The sequence below is a fragment of the Chamaea fasciata genome, unplaced genomic scaffold, assembly GCF_029207755.1.
Source record: "Chamaea fasciata isolate MVZ Bird 193981 ecotype frontalis unplaced genomic scaffold, bChaFas1.0.hap1 SCAF_17, whole genome shotgun sequence".
Lineage (NCBI taxonomy): Eukaryota > Metazoa > Chordata > Aves > Passeriformes > Sylviidae > Chamaea > Chamaea fasciata.
In genome coordinates, this window is record NW_027094102.1 from 5,245,233 (window position 1) to 5,257,459 (window position 12,227).

Here is a 12,227-nt window from a genome sequence, read left to right on the forward strand (position 1 = left end):
TTGACAGATGCTTCAAGCACCATAGATCTAAAAAAGACATTGATTTGCTCTCCTCCAGCCTCTCTTATCTCCTGCTTATGAAAATATCTGGTGAATAGTACATCATCTGCTTGCTCCACAGCCTAAGTGCCTCAGAGCAGCCACTCAGGTAATTTATTTGGCACCCAACAGTGCAATAGTTAATTGTAGTGCTTGTGGAATTGCGTGTGGGCTCTGCTGTAGCCTCCTGAAATGCAGTCACCCAGCGCTGCTCCTGCTTCCCTGGTTCAGAGCTTGGGCTCCAGCTCCTGCCCTCCTCGGCAGCCACCCAGGCATTAAAAATAAGGGAAAAAAAAACCCAAAACAACACCCCAAAACAAGCAGAAAAGAAAAAGGTTTCATTCTGCAAGAAATTATATTCCTTGAATTAGGAGTAGCAAAGAGAATGACCTCAGAAAATGTGGCTGTGCTCTTTAAGAACAGACCGGTCGTCGGTGGTTCCCTGTGCCGCTCTCCTCTTTGCCCTCCTGGAATTGCCTTGAAATAACTTAAATGAAGTTGAGCCACTCGGCGGCTGTCAGGTTTGCTGGACCTCCTTGGGAATCAATTTAACCTCCTGGAATCATTTTTTTTCTGCCGCCTGAAGTTGCTGAGTCAGTGATGGGTGTCTGGGGGCTGCCTGCAAGGCTGGTCCTGGTGCCTCCTCTCCAGGGAGCCACCCAGGAACATGCCTGTGGGTAGATAAGGTGCTGTTCCTCTGATTTGCTATTTTTGGAAGGGACACTTAGGGATGGTGTGGTTTACAATGGCCTGTGTGTGACCGTGCTTTCACCAGCTGGGGGGTGGGACCCTTCTGAGGACAGCACTGGCTGTGTGCACCGAGTGTAAACTTCCTCAGTCCTCCTGCTCCACTTAAAGGGCAGGGAAAGTCCTTTGGGATGCTTCAGCATCCCTGCCCCTTGGGTGGAGCAGGCATTTCAGTCTCCCATTGGCTCTAAAGGAGAGAAACACGCTGTGCTCCCTCACTTTTGCCCCATTTTTGGGCTTGCCTGTGTTTAGAAGAGCCCCTGTAGCTGCTGGTGGCCTTGGTTGACATTGGCAGGGCACGTCCATGCGTGCCTCCCTCCGGCCCCTCAAAACTTCACTGCACTTCACACTGTAGCAGTTTTCTCTCTACAGCTGATAATTACTCACCTCAGAAATAAATAATCACAAAGTGGAGGGTACAGAGAATTGTTCACGGAAGAAGAGAGCGAAAAACTTTGTCTGTTTCTCCTACGGAGCCTCTGCATCGGCCGGAGGGATCTGCCCGAGCTGCTCCCCGAACGTTGTGCTCGGTAATTACCGACTGCATAAACATTTCTCTTTTATTTAATTTTGCCTGATGATAATTAGGTGTGAGAGCCTTGTTTAGCAGCCTCTCACTGCTTCCTGCTCCCAGTTGTTTTCAAACCTGGAACAGAGGATGGAACCTGCCTCACAACGATGTTACCCCGTAAGACGCCATCCAGCACGAACTCTATACCCTGGGCAAAGCAACCCAGCCTGAAAAATCCTCTAGGTGAATCCCAAAAGACAGCTGCAGTGTAAGGCTGCCTTCCAGGGCTGTCACCAGAAAAGTGTTCAAAAGAAGAGGAATAAGAAACACATTTGCCAAGTTCATAAAACTGTGACCTTGAGACAAAGGTCACCCAAGCGTCTCTGGCTTTCGGTGGGTCGTGGCACAAGGGGACAACCACAGCGACCTGGAAAGGGACCTTTGGTGACATCAGGCATTTCACGGGGAGATTTACTAGTAACAGGGGGTTAGAGCACTCAAAGGGTGCTTGCAGTGCTTGGATTCTGCTTTTGCTTTCCTAGAGCCTCTGAAGCCAGTGAAGTAAAAGAAGCTAAAAGTGTTCTGCACCCGTGTCGGTGCCTCAGTGCATCCCAGTCCTGCAGGGAGTCGGGGCTGGCTCTCCATACATCCTGCACCCACATAATTTGCAGGCTGCCTGTCCTCATTGCTCTCCTCCTCCATCAAGTCCCTTCTCCCTGCATGCAGGAAGATAACTCCAGGGACTTTGATAAGATTATTCCTGTGAAGGAGACAGGTGAGAAGGAATCCCTCTCTTGCAAAGCCAGGGTTTTTTTTTTTTCCCTCTTTTTTGTGTGGGTGCTGTGGTGCCTACAATCCTGCTGGAAGTCTGTGGGCCAACACCAACACGTGTAAAGTTTCATTGTCACCGTAGCAGAGGTGTGTGGATGGAGAATATTTTCCTCACACATTTAACATTCAGGTTTCTTTTATTTCTTTTTTTTCCCCCCCACACTTCGTGCGATGCCAGCAGCTCGGAGAGCTGCTGCCTGCAGCCTTAGGTGTGCATTAGCTTCCATTTGATTGCTGTACAGCAACTCTTCTTATCTCTGAAAATTAACCATTTCATAAGCAGAGAGGAGGTGTCTCCCAGAGTGAGCGTAATGCACCAGGCATTGCACCAAAGACTGCAGAGTGCACCACTCTTTCAGTCAATGCTGAAGCTTTGACACCTAAAAGAAAAAGTGTATTCCATTCCAGCCCTGTCAGATATACAGAGCAATTATGCAAAACTGTCTTTAAGCAGATATTATTCTTAAGGCTTTTTTTTTCCTTTTTTTTTGTTTTTGTGACAAGCAGTATTTCACAAAAATCCTCACCTTTTCCTACTTATATAATTCAGTGCCACTGACAGTAAATTATATTTGTGCAGTTTCATTATCACATCTATGTAAATTCTTCCAATAAAGTATCCTCAGACTTTAAGATGCTAAACAATTTTGTTAAGATAGGGTATAAGATAAAAGAAAATAAGCAAGGTGGTTCCTTTTTTCTGCATTGACTGCATGGATGTTAATGAGAGTCATCTCCATGTACAGGTCTAGCATCTGGTTGCTATATTTATTTTAATTGTGTGGGGGGGTTTTTTTGTTTGTTTGTTTTTGGTTTTTTTTTGTTTTTGTTTTTGTTTTTGTTTTTGTTTTTGTTTTTGTTTTTGTTTTTGTTTTTATTCCCAGGTTAAAATTCAAATCCCATATGTGCTCTCTTATGACACAAACCCCTGAAAAATCAGAATAAATCTATAGATGTAACATCCATGTGCTTTTTAATTGCTCTCTTCTCACTAACTAAATATTGTGAGATTTTTCAGGGTGAGATATGAACTTCCCAGCTTCATCTCTTTTCCACTCCTGTGTTGTCCTAGCTGCCTGCTGTTGACTCCTTGTAGGTCATTTCCAGCAACATAAGCAAGACAAGCAAACAGCAAAATTGCAAGATGCAAATGCCCTTTGTTTTTGGCTCTGAGTCAAAAAATAATAAGTTGACAATAACCCTGCCAGAATATGCAGCAAGGGTGACTGCATATTTCTTCTTGTTAGCGTGACAGTACAAGGGAGCTGGTCACCAGGAAGAGATGAGCTTCTGTTCCCCTGGTCGCTGCAGCATGTGCCTTGTCTCAGGTTTTAAAGGTTTTTCTGGGTAAAGCATAAAGGATTCCACTCAACCAGCAGCTCATTTCCACTCCTTCAGCAGAAAGAGCATTGGGGGGGGGGAATGAAGAGGAAAAAAAGCAGGTGATTCAAAGTTATGTTAAAATAATACTAAATGAAGCAGAGCTTGTTTTATAAAAGCTGCTGTGGGTGTAGGGAAAAAATGCTTTTCCGGGTGATGCTCGTGGTGGAGATGGGAGGGCAGGTGGGGACCCACAGGGATAGAGCTGAGAGACTGAGCTCTGAAAGGAGCCTGAACCTGCACTGCCAATCCCCAGCCCTGCACTGAGCTCTGAAATACCACCCTGTCCCCTCGTGGGCTACAAAACAACAGAAGTTGACAACAGTCCTCTGTTTCAAAAAATGTAAGAACTTGCATCAGCATCTTTGGAGTCAAAGGGTTTAGGGTGTCTCCTCTGGTGTCCTCCCTTCCATCCAGGGAGACACAGCTCCTGCCAGTGCCTTGGCACAGGTGTCCACAGAGCCTGTATGGCCCTCAGCAATGCTGATGGAGACACCCTCGTGCTGGGAATAGACTAAACAATTGCATGAACTCCTGATCCCTTTGGAGGTCAAGATTTGGAGCTCAGCAACTGTCTCGAGACCTTGAGTTGAAAGTATCAGGGTGCTTCTTTGATACTGCACGCAAGAGCAAGGAGCAGTGAAGTCTGGCCATGGAGGGATGCTCACCTTCCAGAGTTCCTTTTTCTCCTAGCTATGCCTATCTTTGTTTAGCTGAGGTTCAGCTCCAGCACTGGAGGCTCTTTATCTCCAGCCAGAAGGAGACAGTGGAGGAGAATCCTGCAGTGAGCAGCACTTTGGGAGTTTGTGATAGATGCCATCTACCTCATTAGTGAACAATGAAACTTTATTTTTCCCTCTCTTCTATTGATTTTTACGTCTCCAAAGCATGCTGGCAAACTCTGAAATGAGTATCTGTCAGAGGAGGACTGCTGCTGCTGATCTGCATCTTCGAAGAGAATGTCCATGGATCAAATCTTGGATCACGTCCTGCTGCCGTGTCTGCGGGAGAGGAGGGCTTCCCCTGGGCTGAGAGTGCTCAGGGTTTGTCCTTCCAGTGCACCCAGCCTGAGAGAAGGCTGGATACCTAGAGATCCAGTGCACCAGAACCTCTCTGCCGGGAAAAAGCAGCATTCTGGCCAACATCCATGCAACTCAGCACAGACCTTCCCAAATCAGCTTGGCTTGGAGTGTGAGGCTCCATCAGTGGGGACTTCACTATGAACTCCAGCCTGGAGAAGTGCTGAGCCTGGCAGCCTCTTCCGTGGGCTGAGCACTGGAGGGGACCCCACATCTCCATGACATCTTTGGTGTGCTGCCACCCTGCCTGCAACACCAGAGTAAATATCCTGCATTATTTGTTTTTCCAGTTTGTATATAGCCCTCGAGCGAGGAAGCATTTGCCCTGCAGTCCCTACACATATATCCGTGAACTTCACAAGTAGTTAATATTTTATGCATAATTCATAAAATTATACTACATTTTCTGGGAGTAATTAGCTGACTCTGTACCTCTAATGAACTGCAGGTTCAGCTATGACAAATACATCGGGCGACTCCGAGGGATAGTAACACGCAGGCGCCTTTAAGCAAAGTTCAAGCAGCTCCTAAATTAACCGGAGCGAATCCCCAAAGATGCAGTATTTATGCACTGAAGCAGGAAGGGAGGGCTCTCATCTCACCACTCTCATCAGCCATCACAGCCCAGGAAGCAAGAGAGAGAAAATAAGAGTTATTTACCTTTTGCTAATTGGGAGCTGGGCAGCTCAGGTGAGACTTTCCTCCTTTTCCTTTATTTGGTTGATTGCGTGGAGTTGTCATGGAACTGATCCCCAGTGTGGAAATGGATGTAATTGGCTCTAAGATTTTCAGGCTTAAATTGCAAATTTTTCTTAAAATTCTGTTCTCAGTTGGAGGAAAGTGAAATCCATTTGAGCTGTTCTGGTTCTTAAAATAGAAACTGAGCAATTTAATCAAAATTCTTATTTCCAGAGCATCAGCTCTGCCTCTGTGGATACAGGGCTGCCTTTTCCCAGGGCTCAACCCCAGACCCTTTAGGGCTGCCCACCGAGGCAAAGCCAGCTCTGCTTTGGCAGTGCCGTACACCCGAAAAATGGAAAATTTGGGTGCTGGGTGTGCAATGGCTTTGGAGGTCACAGCCTTTTCCTCTCAGGTCTGCAGCCTCTCACTTTTGGGCTGAATAACTGGAGCAGCACCAGCACCGTGCCACTCCCTGCTCCCAGGCTGGGACCCCTGCTCCTCTGGCATCCCCTCATGGCATTAAACACAGCACAGTGATCCCAAAGCAGGAGAGCACCTCCTGCTGCCCTGCCCTGCCCTGCCCTGCCCGGCTGCTCCATCTGACCCAGCAATGCCACAGCTGGGTGGCATCACATGGGACGCCAGCAGCATCTCCAGGGCACACACTTCTCCTCCCAGCTCCCAGCTCCCAGCTCCCAGCTCCCAGCTGCTGATGGCTGTGGGCAGAAGGCAGCTGCTCACTGAGGGTGACCCCAGAAACCTGGAGATCTAATACACTGCTACCAGCAGTCTCAAATATTAAATTTTCCCTCCATAGTGTGCTCCCTAAATGGGAGAGCTCATCCCTCCACAGACATTGCCACTGCTGGGACACACGGATCCACTGCCAGGAATTGACTTTAAGTTCAGGGCTGCAAACTGGTAAATGTATTAACTTCAGGTGCCCCTCTGACATTTAAAAAAAAAATTAAATTTTCAGCTCTGTCGTAGGTACAAAGGGAGCCACATAGGAGAGCTGCACGTGTCAGGGGGTGAGCACATCAAGGCAGAAAATGGTGACACCTGTCTGGTTGAGTTTAGGCTGACAAAATTCAGCAGAGAGACCTCCATGGAGGGAAGAGGATGCTCGGGAGAAGCAGTGCTGCGGGGTCCTCCTCAGAAGCAAGACCTCATTTTTTTTTAATTAGGTTATAACTTAATTACGGATGCAAGGCTCTTCATTCCTGACAAGTTTTCTGTAATCTTAACTTGATCTCATGTCAGAAGGGTCCCATCCTCTGATAACCAAGCCCAGCTAAGAGTTTAACTAGAATAATAGCTGATTAAAAGGGGTTAATAGATACACCTCAAACAGAAGTAAATTAACGGGAGACGCTGTCTCTTGGCTAATGGGATCAGAACAGTATTTGTTTAGTTTATGAATGATTAATCTCCCTCTCTCGGCATTCCTCGGATGCTAATTGCACTTAGGGAGCCCGTGTTTGTTTTTACAAGAGTTGGAGGTGGCAGGAGGAAGGCGATGGTTGGCCCAAAGGGGAGTCCATTCACCCGGGTAATGGGATCCTGGCACAGCCGCGGGGAATACCGGGAAAAAGTATTCCAAAGCCCCACTCTGGAATTGCAGGTATTGTTAAAGTCGAATTAAAGCTTGTACTGAAGTCGCTTTGGTGTGTTTTATGAGAAAACCTGTGAGGTTCACCAAGGCGCCGGGTGCCCAGGCTCGCCCCACGCTCCCGCTTGGGGAATTTCCACCACAAAAACGCTGGGATTTTTCCCTGTGGAAATGCTCCAAATGGATCACAGCAGAACTAAAAGGAAGGTGAAAGGAGGGAAGCCACTTCTCATGGTAACTTTTGCGTTTGACAGTTCAAAGCAGGAGAGCAGCAGCATTTGTCAGGAGCGCTGGGAGGGAAGCAGTAATTGCCTGGAAGTGGCCACAGATGCAGGGCTCACTCCAGCTGCTGCTGCATTGCTAAGAGGTAACCAAATCATTTTCCTCTCTACACACTTGTCAGCATTTTAATCCTCCATTATCTTTGTACCTAACAACACAAATGTGCTACCTCAGCCGTACTGTGAATTTACTAGCAAACAAACTGTTTCAAACCAAAAAGGAAAAAAAAAAAAAGAAGAAAAAAAAGAAAAGGGTTTTCATCCCAGGCTTAGCAAGTGTGAGGCGTGTGGAAGGTCTCCCTGCTCATTGCAGGGGAATTGGACTCTGTGACCTTTAAAGGACCTCTCCAACCCCAAAACATTCTCTGGTTTTATGATTTTCTCAATAAAGCCCTTCCAAGTGGGGGCCCTGATTCAGCAAGGTACCAAGAAACGTTCCACCAAAGTCAGCTGGCATCACTCAGATCAAACTTTCAGCATGTTTGCAAAGGACTTAATGAATTTGGAGGCAGGAGGAGCAGTTTTGAAAGGCAGATGCCCACCCTGAGCACAGGATCCTTGCAGTGATGGCTCAAATTGTCTTTGGAGCTCTGACAGTGGTTTGCAAGGATCAAAATTTGGGCTTATCTAATTAATGAGTTGTGATAAAGGCCAGTTCTTCGTTCAGTTTAGTTTTCAATGTCCCACATGATGGTGGGGCGTGACTTTATGGATGATCAGGGCTCACTGAGGCGAAAACACGTGTAGAGGAGAGGACAGCCAGGGTGCTCAGTCTGTGTTTGTCTTTACCAAGGGATGGGTGTTTGAAAGACATGAGGAACACTGGGAAGACCAAGAGAACACTTCTGCACTAGACCAGTTTCTAAGTCAGAGATGAAATTAGGTGAGAGGAATCTAATCTAAATCTCGAAATTCTGCTGTTACCAAAACTGCATGCAAGAAAGGGGATGCTCTTTTACTGTTCTCCATAAATAATGTTACTTTGTGCTGCTTCCAGGTATTTCATTTATCACTGGATCGTATAGAAAGCCTGAGCTGAATAAAACCTCCTGAAAGGAGATGAGGAGACACACTCTGCCTCATAGATTATTTTACAGCTACCGAAGCCATTTGTTTCCTCTGCCTGTTTTCCACAAACGTGGAAAATTAACCATGTACCAGGAGGTGTGACTTCTACATTTTGCCAAATAGGATGGAAATAAATTCCTTATTAAGGGAGACACCTATGAATATTTGGTTTAAGACTATATTACTGGATGATTTGCTGGAGGAGCTCCAGCAAGGCAGGTTTGGGCTGAGATTTGAGGGGGGCTCAGAGCAGGTACAAAGCTGTGAGAGCCTTTTCAAAGCTGGGGTGGGGGATCCAGGCTTTGCTTGTTGCTGGAATATGGGACCACCAGAGCATTCATGAAACTCCCCCACTCATCCCCTTCCTGAGCCATTTGATCCCCCAAGCTACAGGTATTTGTTATCCTAACCCTACTCCAGCTGAGGTCTCCTGAGAGCCTCTGGCAAAATTGCTGCCCACAAGATTTGTAAACCCAAGGAGATGCTTATGGGCACGTGAAGGATGTCCAGACACGGCATCCAGCCAGCTCATCCCTGCAGCCTCCCATCCACAGGGATCACTGCCCTGCCGAGTGAAGTGGGCCTTGTGCCTGGTGGTACAAGAGGGATGAGCAGATATGGGCACAGGTGCGGAGCGCTTGTGCAAACAGGATGGAGACTCTGCTAAACTCTTCTTCAAAAACTATTAAACTCACCCAAAGGCAGTGTTGGAAGAGTGGGCGAGATGTGGTGACAGCTCTGTGTGCAGTGGCCGGGCTCGGGGACCCTGTGGGTGGTGGCCAGGGGGAAGCTTGGGGCGATGGGTGGTTCTTGTAAGGGACTGGTTGACATGTGGTGCCCTCCAGCCCTTCTCTCCCCTGCTGAAGACCCAGGTCTGCAGCCAAACCAGACTTTTGTACAGCCCAGGGCAGCCTCCCAGGCAGCAGTTTGAAAACACTCAGGCGTTTGCAGACGCTTACAGCTGCAGGTAGGTGCCTAGTGGGATTTTCAGAGGTGCCGAGGCATGTAAAGCACCTCATTCCCAGTGCAAATGCCACCAGGTGTCTGCCCGCATCATTAGGCACCTAATGGCCTCTGAAAGCCGGCTCCTGGGAGCTGGGATGCTCCTGCCAGAGGCACCCTGGAGCCGGGCGGTGCAGAGCTGGCTGCTCTGCAGCACAGCTCCCTTGGGAGACACAGCCCTTGGCCCCATCCCAACACCCTGGGTCCTGCCAGATTCTCCCTGCCTCAGTTTCCTCACGCAACAGCTGAATTATCCACACACATTGTGAAACACTTTGTGATCTCCCACAGATCAGCCACGGTGGGAGGGTGAGGTGGTACCAAAGGGCTGATAATTGCTAAAAAAGTTATTAAAAACCCTTTCACCTGCAAATCAGAGCACGGCATGACACTGATTCCAGAGAAGGGGGAGCAGAATAAAAACACATCCCAGCCTGCCTGTATTTCTAGCTTGTCCTTGCACAGAGGGGCTACAAGGTGGGGAAGTTTTCTCTTCTTGTGCAGTGACGAATGGTCTGGCCAGGTAACAAATTCCAGGCTGGAATATGCCTCCTCAGCAGCCCAACCTGTGATTGCAGTGGGCATTGCATTAATTCCTGAAATGTCTTTTTTAAATTGGTTTTACAGTTCACTGGGAGTGTGAGGCTGCAGCCTCTATAGCCAGTGCTGCTCGCACACGACTGGGGGAAATAATACAAAAAACTGATCCCTGCTGCTGACCCACATGGCTGGGCCTGGCAGCACAGAGCAGGGACCGAGCCAGGTGTGAATTAATAAATACATTTATTTGTCAGCAGAGAGCACAACGTATGCAAACATGAAAAAATACACAAGTGCATGCAGCGTGGCTGAAAAGAACTCCTGCTAAATTCTTTGCTGTGGTTTTGTGAATCCCACGTGTGTGCAACGCTGCGAGATGGGGCTTTGTTCCCAAAAGTGCCAGGCAGAAACAGTGCCCAGGGCAGAAACGGCAATTAAGGGATGATGAGTTGCTGTGCCCAGCACTGGTGGGGACAGCTCCTGCTCTCAGACCAGCTCAGGGGTTCAGTGGGGTCTGGGAGTTGTAGGGATCATACAGAGCTCAAGGACCTGAAGCAAAGGCATAGAAAATCCTTCTGTTTTAGAGGAGTTAAGCATCGTCCCTGAAGAACTTCATCAAAGAAACGACCCAAACAGCCCAAACTCTGTGATACACTCATGCACAAAGCCTGGAAACTCTCGTAAACTCCTCTCCTGTCCGGAGGAAAGGCTCTTTCCCTGCTGAGCAGGAACTTGTCTACTCTGGGAAAGTGTTAATGCAGGTTTGTGCCATCAGCGTCCTCTGAAAATGCCCACAGAAGAGCTGGTCCCTGCCATGTCCTGCTGTTGAACCCAATCAGGTTAAAATGTGGTCACACACAAAAGGTGCCCTCAAAACCAACAGCTTCCTACAGATCTGCGTGTTCATCCTCAGATCTGCTGACTTTAGGGATAAAATATATCTCTTACTGCCTTCTGCCCCAGTAAGCAGGGCATAGCCACCAAGCAGTGGTTTCAGGATTGCCTCCCTTTCCCATCACTCTGTCCCACTGATGGGAAGAGCTCTGGCTCCTCTTCACCCCCAGAGCCTGGGGTGACTTTACTGAGCTTCCAGCCAGGAAACAACCAAGAAAAAAAAATTCCTAACAAAACAAAAGGAAGAAACAAAACCCCTTCATGTTTTTCATGTGGATTTTTTATTAATGTGGAAAATTAACTAGAGCCTGTAAGCCCAGAATCCCACAAGGGTAGTAATGGCAAGTCACTTTTTGGAGTGTAATCACACCAGGAGAGACAAATATCTGCAGCATGTCTGCATGGGCAGGATTCATGCTTGGGAGCCACAAGCCTCCTCCAGCTCCTTCAAACTACCCAAAGGCTTTGAGAGGCCTTGGCACCAGAGTCCTGACCCCCCTTGGTTGTGGTTTATTTTAATTTTTTTTCTCCCAGTCAGACAATGCCTCTGGGAACCGTTTGCTCTCTATTCTAATATGCCTCTGACCAGGCAGGAGGCTGTGCTGATCTCCATGCAATGTGTCTATCATCTTCGTCCAGGCATTTTAATTTACACTGCAGTAAAAAATTTGGCACCCAACGTTTTCTACTTCGAGCCACAATGGAGAGGCTGTTCCAAAGGTTTGACAGTGCTGGTTTCCCTCCTCCATTCAGGGGGTGCATGTGTGGAGGAAGGACATCGGAAAGAAAACCCCCCAAACCTGAGATGACAGGTTTTAATCCAGTCAGCCTGGGATCTCATTGCTGGAATGACTTTGTCAGATGAGTATCTCTTTGTCTGTCCAGAGGAGCTTTGCAGCACGCAGAAACACAGATGACCATAAATAAATTTATATCTATATCCTAAAGCATTGACAGAGACTGTCTCACTCCAGGACTGTTGGAAAAATATGGAGTTCTTTACTCGGTGAGGTCACTTTGGTACACAGGAGCTTCCCTACGCCCTTGCACAGCCTCCAGGGCTGCGTTGGGGAAACCTCTGCTGGAGACACGAGGCTGTGGGGGTCCTGGGACCTTTCCCTGCCCTTTCCCCCCACGTCAGAGCGAGCTGCAAGTCGGTGCAGCCCCCGCTGAGCTCCGGGAGCCGCGCAGTGAGGGGACTCCTCTGCTGCTGCAATGCAGGGCTCAGTGCAGGTTGCAGAAAACGAAGGACACACAGACACTGCAGAACCAGGTCCAGAGGCTGGAGGGGAGGATCAAAGCCCAGCCTGATGCCGTGTCCTCCTCCCCATCTGCCTGCCTTTGGCTCCGTCCATTTTAAGCCAACGCCATCCGTACCCAAGCAGCCAGCAAAGGGCACCTCGGGCACTGGCAAATTTAGGAGGTGAAGGGGCACAAATGCAACCAGGAATAGGCAGGGCTGATTTGTACGGTCCTACACTGCTTATCTAATGCTCTGGCAAGAAGCTGGAGCCAATTCATCATTGTTTATCCCCCAAACAGCCTCTGCCTTTGCCAGATAA